This window comes from Hypanus sabinus, chromosome 6 (genome assembly GCF_030144855.1).
Source record: "Hypanus sabinus isolate sHypSab1 chromosome 6, sHypSab1.hap1, whole genome shotgun sequence".
Taxonomy (NCBI): domain Eukaryota; kingdom Metazoa; phylum Chordata; class Chondrichthyes; order Myliobatiformes; family Dasyatidae; genus Hypanus; species Hypanus sabinus.
In genome coordinates this window covers 77743508-77758175 of record NC_082711.1, presented here as the reverse complement: position 1 = coordinate 77758175, position 14668 = coordinate 77743508, and the positions used below count along the sequence as shown (strand labels likewise).

The following is a 14668-nucleotide window of genomic DNA, read 5'->3' as shown; positions in this document are numbered from 1 at the left end:
TTCCATTTGTGATGTCACATCAGTGCTTAAGAAAATTTTAGATTTCAGAGGTTTTCAAATTTTGGATTTTCGAATAAGGGGTACTCAAGCTGTGGAATGAATGTTGAATTTTCTGATATCAGGTAACCACATGCCATATTTCTGTTTTCTTCTGTACCACAGATGTTCTCACACTTTCTTCCTCTTCTCTCACTTGATGCTATTTAGCTATCATCCTCCTTAATTTCACATTCCCGAAGAAGAAGACAATCTTTGTTGTCTTTACTTCCACACTATTCCACCCCCCACCTGGCTACATCTGTCCACAATTCCCTACTCATCCGCTTCCACCACCTGCAGCTTATGTCTCAACCGTCCCTCTACTCGCTCAGTCCAGATAGAGCCTTGATTCAAAAAGACAATCCATCTCCCTGCTTCCACAAATGCTGCCTGACCAATTGAGTTCCTTCAGAAGTTTGTTTTATTTTTACAGCCTATTAGAACCATAGAACATTACAGCACAGACCTGCACCTGGACCATATCCCTCCATACACCTCTCATCCATGTACCTGTCCAAGTTTTTCTTAAATGTTAAAAGTGAGCTGCATTTACCACCTCATCTGGCAGCTCTGTCCACACTCCCACCACACTCTGTGAAAAAGCACCCCCCCCAATTTTCCCCTTAAACATCCCCCCCCACCCTTAACCCATGTCCTCTGTTTTCTTTTCTCCCTTAACCTCAGTGGAAAAAGCCTGTTTGCATTCACTCTATCTATACCCATCATAATTTTATACACCTCTATCAAATCTCCCCTCATTCTTCTACATTCCAGGCAATAAAGTCCTAACCTATTCAACCTTTCTCAGTAACTCAGTTTCTCAAGTCCCGGCAACATCCTTGTAAACCTTCTCTGCACTCTTTCAACCTTATTAATATCCTTCCTGTAATTCGGTGATCAAAACTGCACACAATACTCCAAATTCGTCCTCACCAATGCCTTATACAACCTCACCATAACATTCCAACTCTTATACTCAATACTTTGATTTATAAAGGCCAATGTACCAAAAGCTCTCTTTATGACTCTATCTGCCTGTGACACCACTTCTAGGGAAATTCGTATCTGTAATCCCAGCTCCCTCTGTTCTGCTGCACTCCTCAGTGCCCTACCATTTAGCTTGTATGTTCTATCTTTGTTTGTCCTTCCAAAGTGCAATATCTCACACTTGTCTGCATTAAACTACATCTGCCATTTGTCAGCCCATTTTTCCAGCTGGTCCAAATCCCTCTGCAAGCTTTGAAAACCTTGCTCACTGTCTACTACACCTCCAATTTTTGTATCATCAGCAAATTTGCTGATCCAATTTACCACATTATCATCCAGATCATTGATATAGATGACAAATAACAATGGACCCAGCACTGTGGCACATCACCAGTCACAGGCCTCGTGACGGAATCTTCCTAACTAACTTCCCATGCGGGACCTTGTCAAAGGCCTTACAGAAATTCATGTAGACAACATCCACTGCCTTCCCTTCATCCACTTTCCAGGTAACCTCCTCAAAAAACTCTTAATAGATTTGTTAAACATGACCTACCACACATAAAGCCATGTTGACTCTCCCTAATAACTTCGTTTATCCAAATACCTGTATTAGAGTCTTTTCCGTGGTGCAATTTTTTTTGTAAAGAAACAGCTATTTTTACAAATCAAGAAGAATTATTTTACAATGCTACTCAATGTTAATATAGTAGTTATAATTCTCAAATTTTTCCTCCTAAATCTTCAAAGCTTCTCTGTCTACATTTTTCAAGTCATGAAAAATACTAAATGAATGCAGTTGCAACAACGTTTAGAAATCAATGCCCCAAGAGAGAATTGTATCATCACATCCTCTTGTTTATCAATAGCATAAAATGACAGTAGTATGTTCTTTTCACAGGGAATTTTGTAGTTACCAAGCTTACTTAAACATACTACATATTCACATGACCTCCACCAGAACAGCATGATTGGAATACAGTAACCTTTACTGCAAGTGAGGTATTAACTCATTCATCAGAATTGTTGAAAACATCACACGATGTTTCAAGATAGTTTCTCATCACCATTGAAGATAATAAACATAAGAATTTTGCCAATGTCAACCGATACTACATGCAATCGTAGAAAACCCATCTGTATCACAATATTGTATAGCGCTAAACTGTATTTCTATTGAACCCCGTGTTACAAAATGGACTGCAGGGCAATATTTTTGTCTCAACATTAATAATAATACCACAGTCGCTGATTCATGGCAGGAGCCTACTTAAAAGATTTCCTTAAACACGTGAAAATCAGATGATGTTGTATATCCAAAGCAACACACACAAAATGCTGGAGGAATTCAGCAGGCCAGGCAGCATCAATGGAGAAGAGTAAAAAGTGGATGCAGAGAGGGTCTCAGCCTGACACTGACTTTTTACTCTTTTTCATAGATGCTACCTGGCCTGCCGAGTTCCTCCAGCATTTCATGTTACAAGAAATGTCCTTATCAGTTTTCAGAGCAAGTATCTTAAATGGCCAGCAGCTATGTTTGGGAACATCAGCAACTGCAGATTCTGTAATCTAGAACAAAGAACAAACTGAAGGCTGGAAGGGGACAGGTAGAGATAGATGAAAGAAGGAAAAAGGGCAAATTTGCAAGGGTTGGTGGAGGCAAGTGACGGTTTCTTGTGTTTCCATTTTCCAGCCTTCAGGTTGAATATATATCAGATATAGATAATATAGCTTGATATAACTCAACAATTTACACTTGAACTTGCCAGCCCTGCTTTAGGCATCTATGGGGTGAACAACATGGAAAACTCTTAGTGTGAGCAAAAACTGAAGGCAAATAAACCACTGTTTCAGAAAATTGCCATAGTACCTGCAGATGTCACAGATGTCAAGAAATGAAGGGTTGAAAAACAATAAGATGATAAAACCTAGTCTTTTGCTTTTGATTTTATTTCATTTTGTCTACAAAAACTCTCTAGAATTTTATTCCGCATCTCACATTTTGGGTAGTGATCTGTGAATTCCTTAAGGGTGGATTTCCATAACCAGAGGGCTGCCTATACACAATTAATCAATAGGCAATTATATTCACAAAAATAAAAAATGGGAATACTTCTTCTCTGATAGCAAAATGTATAATATTTAAGTTTTGCGAGCCATTAAAGCTAGTAATTTCTCATCAGCATACAGAAACTGTCAGAGAATCACTACTGTGCGACACTACAAGCTCCGTTCTTTTCTAAGTTATTAGAACTTGTCAGATATAAACAAAGTACACTCCTACATTGCTTTCAGAGAGGAAGTTTCAAAATGTAGAACCAGTGACAATAAAGGAATGCTGATATAATTCAAAGTTAATATGTTGAGTTCCAATGCACCTGCTGTTCTTATGTTTATTGATGGTAGGGGGATTGATGAGTCAGCAGCTAAGAAACATATTATTGCCCGTAGTGTGTGACTGATAATACTGATAGGAATGTGGTGAGAAGGAACTACATGTAAAAAAAATAGTGGGAGAATAGGATTTTCTGTGAACAGTGAGCGCACATTTAGGATGACCGATAGAGTACCAATCAGTTACATGCTTGCAGCTTTGTCCAAATTCGTATGGAGTTTGAATAATGGAACAAAAATACATTCCAGGCAAATGTGAAGTACTTCACCATGATCCTGAAAACATCTCTTGAAGATTGTTAAAAAGCTTTCAGGTTTCAGGAGGCAAAATACACAGTGCAGGCTCCTTGGTCTCGTACCTGCTCATCCAGACACAACATTAGTAATGGCAGGTCCAACTGAGGCTACATCAACACTAGAACAGATAAATCCGTAACCAAAGCTTTTTTTCTTCATTTGACCCTCCGTTCACACTAAAACAATGTTTTCCTCCCCCGAAAATGGAGCTTTTTAAAAACTCCCTCCACAGTGTGTAAATTTGAGAACACCCGATTGGCCAGAACAATGTGGACAGGGTAACTGGAGAAATCTAAAAACACTGTCATGACATGCCAGGACAGATGGTGACAGCAGCGTGCCATTTCATTGTTTTTTTTGAACACAACCTAACAATTTCAGAACAGTTGGCAACAAGACTGAAGCCAGAGGAGTTAGAAATGTACTTATTAAATACCTTGACCCATAACTTACTGAATAATTAAGTATCAAACACAAGGAAATCTGCAGATGCTGGAAATTCAAACAACACACACAAAATGCTGGTGGAACACAGCAGGCCAGGCAGCATCTATAAGAAGCACTATTGATGTTTCGGGCCGAGACCCTTCGTCAGGACTAACTGAAAGGAAAGATACTAAGAGATTTGAAAGTAGTGGGGGGAGGGGGAAATGCGAATGATAGAAGACCAGAGGAGGTGGATGAAGCTAAGAGCTGGAAAAGTGATTGGCGAAAGTGATACAGAGCTGGAGAAGGGAAAGGATCATGGGATGGGAGGCCTCCGGAGAGAGAAAGGGGGAGAGGGGAGCACCAGAGGGAGATGGAGAACAGGCAGAGTGATGGGCAGAGAGAGAGAAAAAAAAACAAACAACTAAATATTGTCAGGGATGAGGTAAGAAGGGGAGGAGGGGCATTGACGGAAGTTAGAGAAGTCAATGTTCACGCCATCAGGTTGGAGGCTACCCAGCTGGTATATAAGGTGTTGTTCCTCCAACCTGAGTGTGGCTTCATCTTGACAGTAGAGGAGGCCATGGATAGACATATCAGAATGGGACGTGGAATTAAAATGTATGGCCACTGGGAGATCCTGCTTTTTCTGGCAGACCGAGTGTAGGTGTTCAGCGAAACGGTCTCCCAGTAGGCATCAGGTCTCACCAATATATAAAAGGCCACACCGGGAGCACTAGACGCAGTATACCACACCAGTCAACTCACAGGTGAAGTGTCGCCTCACCTGGAAGGGCCGTCTGGGGCCCTGAATGGTGGTGAGGGAGGGTAAGGACAGGTGTAGCATTTGTTCCACTTACAAGGATAAGTGCCAGGAGGGAGATCGGTGAAAAAAGGGGCTTCCCTTCTTCTACCATCAACTTTGCTCTCAAACGCATCTCTCCCTTTTCCATCACATCTGCCCTCATCCCATCCGCCCACCACCGCACTTGGGATATGGTTCCCCTTGTCCTCACCTACCACCCCACCAGCCTCCAGGTCCAACGTATAATACTCCATATCTTCTGCCACCTCCAACGGGATCCTACTACCAAGCACATCTTTCCCTCCCCTCCTCTTTCTGCTTTCCACAGGGATCGCTCCCGAAGCGACTCCCTTGTCCACTCGTCCCCCTATCCCTTCCCACCTCTCTCTCTCCTGGCACTTACCCTTGTAAGTGGAACAAGTGCTACACCTGCCCTTACACTTCTTCCCTCACCACCATTCAGGGCCCCAGACAGTTCTTCCAGTTGAGGCGACACTTCACCTGTGAGTCGGCTGGTGTTGTATACTGCGTCCGGTGCGGCCTTTTATATATTGGTGAGACCTGACGCAGACTGGGAGACCATTTCGCTGAACACCTACGCTCGGTCAGAGAAAGCAGGATCTCCCAGTGGCCACACATTTTAATTCTACGTCCCATTCCCATTCTGATATGTCTATCCATGGCCTCCTCTGCTGTCAAGATGAAGCCACACTCAGGTTGGAGGAACAACACCTTATATACCAGCTGGGTAGTCTCCAACCTGATGACGTGAACATTGACTTCTCTAACTTCCGTTAATGTCCCTCCTCCCCTTCTTACCCCATCCCGGACAATAATTAATTGTTTTTTTTTCTCCCTCTCTCTGCCCATCACTCTGCCTGTTCTCCATCTCCCTCTGGTGCTCCCCCCTCCCCCTTTCTTTCTCCCGAGGCCTCCCGTCCCATGATCCTTTTCCTTCTTCAGCTCTATATCACTTTCACCAATCACCTTTCCAGCTCTCAGCTTCATCCCACCCCCTCCGGTCTTCTCCTATCATTTCGCCCTTCCCCATCCCCCCACTACTTTCAAATCCCTTAGTATCTTTCCTTTCAGTTAGTCCTGACGAATGGTCTTGGCCCGAAACGTCAACAGTTCTTCTCCTTATAGATGCTGCCTGACTTGCTGTGTTCCAGAAGCATTTTGAATAAATAAGTATACTCACTTTGCCCTGTTTTCTGTCCTTGCTCGAATGAAGGTGGTTTACCTATATATGCAAATACTTCTCTGACAATATGTGTAACAGCCTAATGTAACATTGTATGGAAATACAAGATACTGATACAGACGTGTTTTATACATTTAACAAGGGGCTTTATTAATGCAACAGAGTCAGTCAGTTTTTCAATGTTCGTTGTCAGCTGGGTCAAACTGTCCGTGAATTCCCTGTCGGTTGCCTCCATACGCTCCAGTATTTGTTTTTTTTTAGTTTTAAGTCCTCCTGCACGAGAGCCAACAGCTGTCCGTCGTTTAAGTTTTCCTAGGCTGTAACTGAACAAATACGCACCAAGTCTTTCAAAGTGAAATTTGATACCAAACATGTCTCTTGTTTTCGGTAGATGTGTCCTGCGCATGCACAGTAGGAGGAGATTCACTGAAATATCTGTTTTAAAGTGGACAGAAGTATTTTCAAAAACACTTAGTGTGGACGCCTATCGTTTTTACACGAAACCAACATTTTCAAAATTATCCGGTCTAGTGTAAAAGTATCCTGAGTTTCTGGGTAATAGTGACTCATAAGAATGGTATACCATTGAATACAAATGGTTAAATGTTTACCTTCCACCACCCTACCCCCTAACTATTTCTTAACCCTGATGTTCCTCTCAACAGTCATTGCAATCCTTTGTAGGGGCTTGCAGTTAGATGCTTCACAATTCCCATACCATATGGTAATGTAGCTGGTCAGGACACTCTTGATGGTGCTCCTGTAAAAACTGAGTAGAATGGGGGGGGGTGGAGAAATTGGGGAGCCTTGCTCGACTCAGTATCTTCAAGAAGTGGAGATACTGCTATGCTTTCTTAACCAAAGAGGGATCAGGTGAGGTCGTCTCATATGTGCACTCCCAGAAACTTGGTGTTCCTAACTCTCTTCACAGATGAGCCTTCAGAAGTCCACCTTCTTAAAGGCCACAATCAACTCTTTGCTCATGTCTATATTGAGAGTCAGGTTCTTATCCTCACACCATTCTTCCAGTGGCACTATCTCTTCCCTGTATGCCGTCTCATCGCTGTTGATAAGACCAACCACTTCTGTGTCATTAGCAAACTCAATAACTTGGTTTGAAATGGATTTAGCAATGCAGTATTTCTGTTTTTTGCAGAATTTTTTTATTCAATATTTGTATACTGTATAAAGCATACTGAATAAGATTTATCATTTCTTATTCTTCTATATTATGTATTAGTTGCTACTAAGTTAACAAATTTCACATCACATGCCAGTGATAAAAACACAGATTCTGATTCTGCAGTCTTATGTCAACAATGTAAACAGCAGCTTGCTGAGCACATAGCCCTAGGAAGCACTGGTGTTTAATCTGATAGGAGCTGGAGATGCTTCTGCTTACACCAACTATGTTCTTTCTGTCAAGAGGTCCAGGGTCCAGTTACAGAGAGAGGTGTTGAGACCCAATGAGGACAGTTTACCCTCCAGTGTCTAAGGAATGATCATATTAAGTGTGAAGCTGAAGTGATAAACAGCATTCTGGCATATGAGGCACCATTTTCCAGGTGGGATAAGACAAAGTGAAGTGCAGCGGCTATGGCATCATCAGTGGACCAATTTGAGCGATAAGCAAACCAGAAAAGATTTAATGTAGCACCCGCTTGAAGCACTTCATTAATGTTGGGGTGTGCAAAGGCCAACCCACATGAAAATAACTCCACACGCTCAGTCTTTCCGTTCGGTAAAGAAATTTCAGGTTCCAGAAAGTCAGGATCCTTCTGAAAGCCTTAACTGTGATAAATATGAATGCTGTCCTTGTTATTAAACTAATGTTCAAGAAGTTTAAGTATGACCTACAGAAAGGCACCTTAAACTATCAATTCTGGACCAAACTTGAAACACAGAAGGATACTTGACAGCTATGGCAGGGCTACAAAGCAAAATCAACATGTGACAAGGTTTCACACCCAGATAAACTCAATGCCTTTCATATTCACTTTGACTGACAGAGCATGGAAGCACTTTCACAAATACCCACAGAACACAAAGTCTCTGTGATTTCAGTCTGAGGCCAAAATGCGAGCATCCTTCAGAAGGGTGAACCCATGAAAAGCATTTTGCCCAGACGCCATATCAGGCCAAATACCTGTATTAATCAACTGGCTAGAGTATTCACCAACAGTTTTAACCTCTAACATCAATAACAAGCAAATGCTTTGAGAGGCTGGTCAAGGATTACACTTGCAGCTTGCTACCACCCCCTACAATTCGCCTTCCGACACAACTGATCAACAGACAACACAATAATCACTGCTCTACATACCATCCTTACATATCTGAGAAGAAGGACGCTTCTGTGAGATTGTTGTTCTCGGACTACAGTTCAGCATTTAACACCATAATTCAATCCAGTTTCAACAGGAACCTCAGAGACCTTGGCCTTGTGCAGCTGGATTCTGCACTTCCTGTCAGATTGCCAGCAGGTTGTAAGAGTGGGCTCTCTCACCTCCACTCATCTAACTCTCAACACAGGAGCCCCTCAGGGCTGTGTAGTAAGTCCCCTCCTTTACTCCCTGTATAGCCATGACTGTGTCACCACCCACAGTTCATATCTGCTAATTAAATTTGCCGATGACACTACATTGATTGGCCTAATCTCAAAACAATAACGAGGTGGCCGACAGGGAAGAAGTCATCTCTCTGACACAGTGGTGTCAAGAAAACAACATCTCCCTCAATGTCACAAAAACAAAGGAGCTGGTTATTGACTACAGGAGGAATGGAGACATGCTAACTCCTATAGACATCAATGGATCTGGGGTTCAGAAGGTGAACAGCTTTAAATTTCCCAGCATAAACATCACCAAGGATCTCATGTGGTCTGTACATACCAGCTGTGTGGTGAGAAAGGCACAACAGTGCCTCTTTCACCTCAGACAGCTGAAGTTGTTCGGGGTGGCCCCCTTCAAATTTTAAGAACTTACTATAGGGGCACAACTCAGAACATCCTGACTGGCCACATCATTGCCTGGTATAGGAGCTGTACGTCCCTTAACTGCAGGACTCTGCAAATAGTGGTGCGGACATTAGAGATATGAACTTCCCACTATTCAGCACATTTACGAAGACAGGTGTGTGAAAAGGGCCTGCAGGATTACTAGAGACCCAAGTCACCCCAACCACTAATTGTTCCAGCTGCTACCATCCAGGAAACAGTACCACAGCATAAAAAAGGACCAACAGGTTCCGGGACAGCTTCTTCCACCAGGCCATCAGACTGCTCAATTCATGCTGATGCAACTGCATTTCTATGTTATATTGACTATCCTGCTGCACATAATATTTATTATAAATTACTTTAATTGGACATTGTACATTTAGACAGAGATGTAACAAAGATTTTTACTCATGTATATGAAGGATGGAAGTAATAAAGTCAGTTCTTCACTTGCAGACCCCAGTCAGTTCAGATTATCAACTTCTCCTCCATTATCACCATAGTTGCATCACAAGACTACATGCTTAACCTCCTGCTCTATTCACTTTATATCTATGACTGTGAGGGAAAGCAGAGCTCCAATGCCATACTTAAGTTTTCTGATGACACCAGTGATATTGGCTGAATCAAAGGGGGTGATGAATCGGTATATAGGAGGGAGACTGGTTGAAAGGTGCCACAACAATTGCTCACTCAAGGCCAGCAAAAGCAAAAAGCTGATTATTCACAACAAGAAGAAAAAACCATTGGTCCATGAGCCAGCCTTCATTAAGTAATAGGAGGTGGAGAGGGTCAGTAACTTTAAAATCCTTAGCATTATCATATAAGAGGACCTGTTTTGGGCTCACCATATAAATGCCATTACAAAGAAGGCTTGACAGTGCCTCTACTGTCTTAGAAGTTTGTGCAAATTCTGCATAACATCTAAAACTTCTATAGATGTACAGTGGAGAGTATCCTGACTGGTTGCACAACAGCCTGGTATGGAAACACCACTGCTCAAAAAGGGAAAAGCCTACAATAGGAAAAGGCTCCCTACCATTGAGCACATCTGCAAGGAGCACTGCCACAAGAAAGCAGTATCTATCATCAAGAACCTCCACCATCCAGGCCATGCTTTCTTCTCACTGCTACCATTGGGAAGGTTCAGGTACAGTTAATACCCTTTAACCATCAGGCTCCTAAACCAACGTGAATAACCTGAACTTCGAACTGATTCCACAACTTATGGACTAAATTTCAAGGACTCTACAAGTCATGCTCCCTGTGTTTAAGAGATAAGAGGGCATACAGGAGTGAAATATACCAGCTAGTTGAGTAGTGTCACAGCAACAACCTTTTACTCAATGTCAGTAAGACTGAAGAGCTGTTTGTGGACTTCAAAAAGAGTAGGATAAGGGATCATGAATCCTCAGAAGGATTAGAAGTGAGACATTGAGCAATTCCAAGTTCCTGCGTATCAAGATCTCTGAGGATCTAACCTAGTCCAAAATCTACATGCCACTACAAAGACAGCAACACTGTGGCTAGGAGTCATTAGGAGTTTGAGAAGATTTGTTTTATCACTTAAGATACTCGCAAACTTCTCCAGATGTACAATGGCGAGCATTTTGACAGGCTGCATCACTGTCTGGTATGGGAGCGGGGGCTACTACACAGGATCAAAAGAAGCTACAGAAAGTAATAAGATTAGTTAGCTCTATCTTGGGTACTAGCCACTTGCCTCCGTAGTATCTTCAAGGAGTGGTGCCTCAGAAAAGCAGCGTTCATCATTAAGGACCCCCCATCATCCAGGTAATACCCTCTTCTCATTGTTTCCATCACAAAGGAGGTACAGAAGCCTGAAGTCACATATTTAGCGATTCAGAAACAGCTTCTTTCCCTCTGCCATCCAATTCCTAAATGGGCATTGAATCCTTGAACACTACTTCACTTATATTATTTCTGTATATATTATTTATATATATATTGATAGAGATAGAGAGAGAGAGAGAGAGAGACACACACAGTAACTTATTTATTTATTCCATCCCCCCCACATATTATCATGCATTGCATCACCAAGTTAACATATGCCGATGATATTAAACCAGATTCTGATTCAAAATGTATCCTTGACCTCAGTGACTCATCAGTATTAATCTTCATCCTTCCCTTACCTACTCAAAGACCTTGAATACATTTTCTGTTTCTGATATGGTTTCCAGTCCTGTTACGATTTACTCAACTTTATTGGTATCACAAAATGTATTCTTTGCAACAACATTAAACACCCCTCTTCATACTTCTCTAGCTAATTATAGTCTTTGATATGTAATGTTCTTTTTCAATAGCCATCTTCTACTGTTCATCTCATCAGAAATGTACTTGCTTGGTTCTGTTGTTATTTATTGGATAATGTTCAAGGACTCATTTCCACCAAGTTACCTCTGGAGTTGAAGAATTTATCCTATGCCTTCCATTTCATATCCATCAGCAATATTAATTTGAAAGAACACCATTATGTGGCACATGAACACTGATGATTCTATTGCTTCATATCATCATTTCTACCAGTAGGCCTCACAACCAGTGGAACCGGTAGACACAAGGACTCAAGTGCATTGTAAATTGTGATAACTGTATTTTAATTTGAAACTGTAAATAACTTTCACGTCATCTGATTATTACGTATGTATATTTTTGTATTAACATAGTTGAATAAACTTTTGTATATGCAGTCGGCCCTCCTAATCCGCAGGGGATTGGTTCTGGGACCCCCCACGGATACCAAAAAACGCGGATGCTCAAGTCCCTTACATAAAATGGCGTAGTATTTCCATATAACCTATGCACATTCTCCCGTATACTTTAAATCATCTCTCGATTACTTATAATACCTAATACAATGTTAAATAATTGTTATGCTGTATTGTTTAGGGAATAACTACAAGGAAAAAAGTCTGTACATGTTCAGTACAGACGCAACCATCGTACTTCTTCTGGGCGATCCTGATTCTCCCATGATCTTTAAATTCTTGAGGTTGTAGCGCTTTACATAGCTAGCCAGCCATCCCTTAGTAGCCTTAAACTCCTTCCTCTCACACACAAGTAGCAAAAGAACGAGACACAAGGTGAACAATGCTCAATTTTGGTGTTTTTCTGATCCGCAGTTGGTTGAATCCGCACATGCGGTACCTGCGGATAAGGAGGGCCAACTGTATAAAAAATATCCTTTCTGTATCATTCAAATATCTCAGATTTGTCACAACAGTTGCAAGTAAACCCTAATTATAGATGATCAAAATTTTCCTACAACTAAGGCTAAAAGGAGAACTTTTACTTCCTGCCATACTCAACTCATTAGTTACTATTCCCATCTAAGAAAAAGTCCAAAGCCAAAAAAGTGATTCACTACATTAATGCTCAGTTTGCTACAAATGACTTTTCATCCAAAATTTGCAATATTATTAAAACTCTGAATTTCCACCTCATAAACATTGTCCAGCTATACCTCTGCTCGAGTATGTCTTCTGCTGAAACCTTATCCACAATAAATCTCACCACTAGATTTTACTAATTCATGGCTATCTTCCAATCATCTCTCTTACATTAATTTATTTCGATCTAAAACTCTGCTGTTCTTATCTCAATTTATATCTGGTTTGCTAACATTACACCTGCAACTGATGATCAACAATGGGTCTGCCCTGATGCCAATTTTAAAAGATTGATATTTGTGTGCACATAACTCCATAAATACCCTCTCAGTCTCCATTCTAACCTCTGTTACTACTTCTGGCCCCATACTGAAATCACTATAATCTGGTACCTGTAATGATTTTTTAAATATTCATTTTTAAATCCTTTATATACTTGGGATAAATTTGGTTCTACAACTCTCACAGTGCGTTGTGTATACAGCTGAACACCTTGTGTTTACGCATTATGATAAATAACTTCTTAAAAAAAATCATCCAAGGCAGAGGCTTTCTTCAAAGTTTTTGAACTGAGAAAACTTTGTGAAAAGATATTGCTGTTTCAAGGGCAGATAAAAAGTGGATGGAGATGGCTATTTTATTTCAGGCGTGCTTCAAGTCAAAATTTGAAAGAAATGATGTAAAAGGCAACTTCAGTGCAGGAAGTGATGTTAATACAAACAAACTGCATTCAAAACAAGCAGCACCTTTAGAAGCCAGAACACATCCCAAGCTGGCATCCATAAAATGTCAAACTTAACTACTGAAATTAAAGTTCAAATGATCATTTCATTACATCTTTGACAGAGACTAGTCTTCAAACAGTCTTAATGCCACCTTTAATTGTTCCCACTTTGAAAATATATGGCTTAATGACACATTTGCTCATGGTTAAGATTGATGAGCAGAGCGGTGACACAGAGCTCACGTAGAACAATTGGGTGAGGTACCTCTGAAGTGAGTTGTGCCCTCAGTACACATACTTCAGCTCGAAGTAGCCCCTCAGAGTCAAGAAAGGGACAAAGTTTTACTAGGCTAACTTTGGATTGGGAGAGGTCCCAGCTTTGTGATGCACTGTACATCCTATGCATTCACCTGTCTTTAAACAAAAAGAGGCATTTAACCTTTGCTCGATTCAGTTGCTCTGCACTGAGAGGTTGCCTACAAAACTTGCAACCACTGCAAAGGCTGCCTTTGGCTACTACTGCAATCTTCTCCTTCAAACAGATACTATAACTTGAAATAACTTGGGCACCCGTTCTCCAGGACATCAAATGTTAAGTGTGCTGAGAGTGGGCTGATGAGCACCATCAAGGCAACTTCACCTATAATGACCTAATCAAGGTCCAGTCACTGGGCTAAGTGTTGGAGTCTATTATTAAGGATGAGGTTTCGAGGTACTTGGAAACTAATGATGTCAACATTGGTTTCTGCAAAGGGAAATCTTGCCTGACAACTCTAATGTTAGAGTTCTTTGAGGAAGTAACAAGCACGTTGGACAAAGGAGAGGCAGTGGATGTCATTTATTTGGATTTTCAGAGGGGGTTTTATGAGGTGCCACATGAGGCTGCTGAACAAGTTAAAATCCCATGGCATTGCAGAAATGATAGCGGTATGAATAGCAGAATGGCAAGGAGGCAAGTGGGAATAAAAAGGGCTGGGCAGAGCAGATGCAATGGACTGAATGGCCTAATTTTGCTCTTATGTCTTATGATCATATAGACCTAATTGAAACATATTGAATGTTGAAAGGCCTTGATAGTGTGGATGTGGAAAGGATGCTTCCTACGGTGGCAGTGTCTAAGACCAGAAGCATAGATCAGAATAGAGGGGCGTCCTTTTAGAATGGAGATGTGGAGGAATTTCTTTAGCCAAAGGATAGCAAATTATGCAATTCAATGCCACAGGCAGCTGTGGAGGCAAAGTCTTTATGTACATTTAAAGTCGTTATGTTGATAGATTCTTTATTGGTCAGGGCATGAAAGGATACAGGGGTGGTAGGATTTCCGGTGACGTCATCGTTGAGAATGGAAGCTGAAGTCACTAGCTCCTCCGGAAAA

General features: G+C 41.3%; 1 protein-coding gene across 9 annotated transcripts in view; it reads right to left on the bottom strand.

Moving 5' to 3' along the window:
- grb10b (growth factor receptor-bound protein 10b) overlaps window positions 1-14668 on the bottom strand; it is a 240723-nt gene that overhangs the window by 159454 nt on the left and 66601 nt on the right. The gene's annotated exons all lie outside the window — the stretch shown is intronic.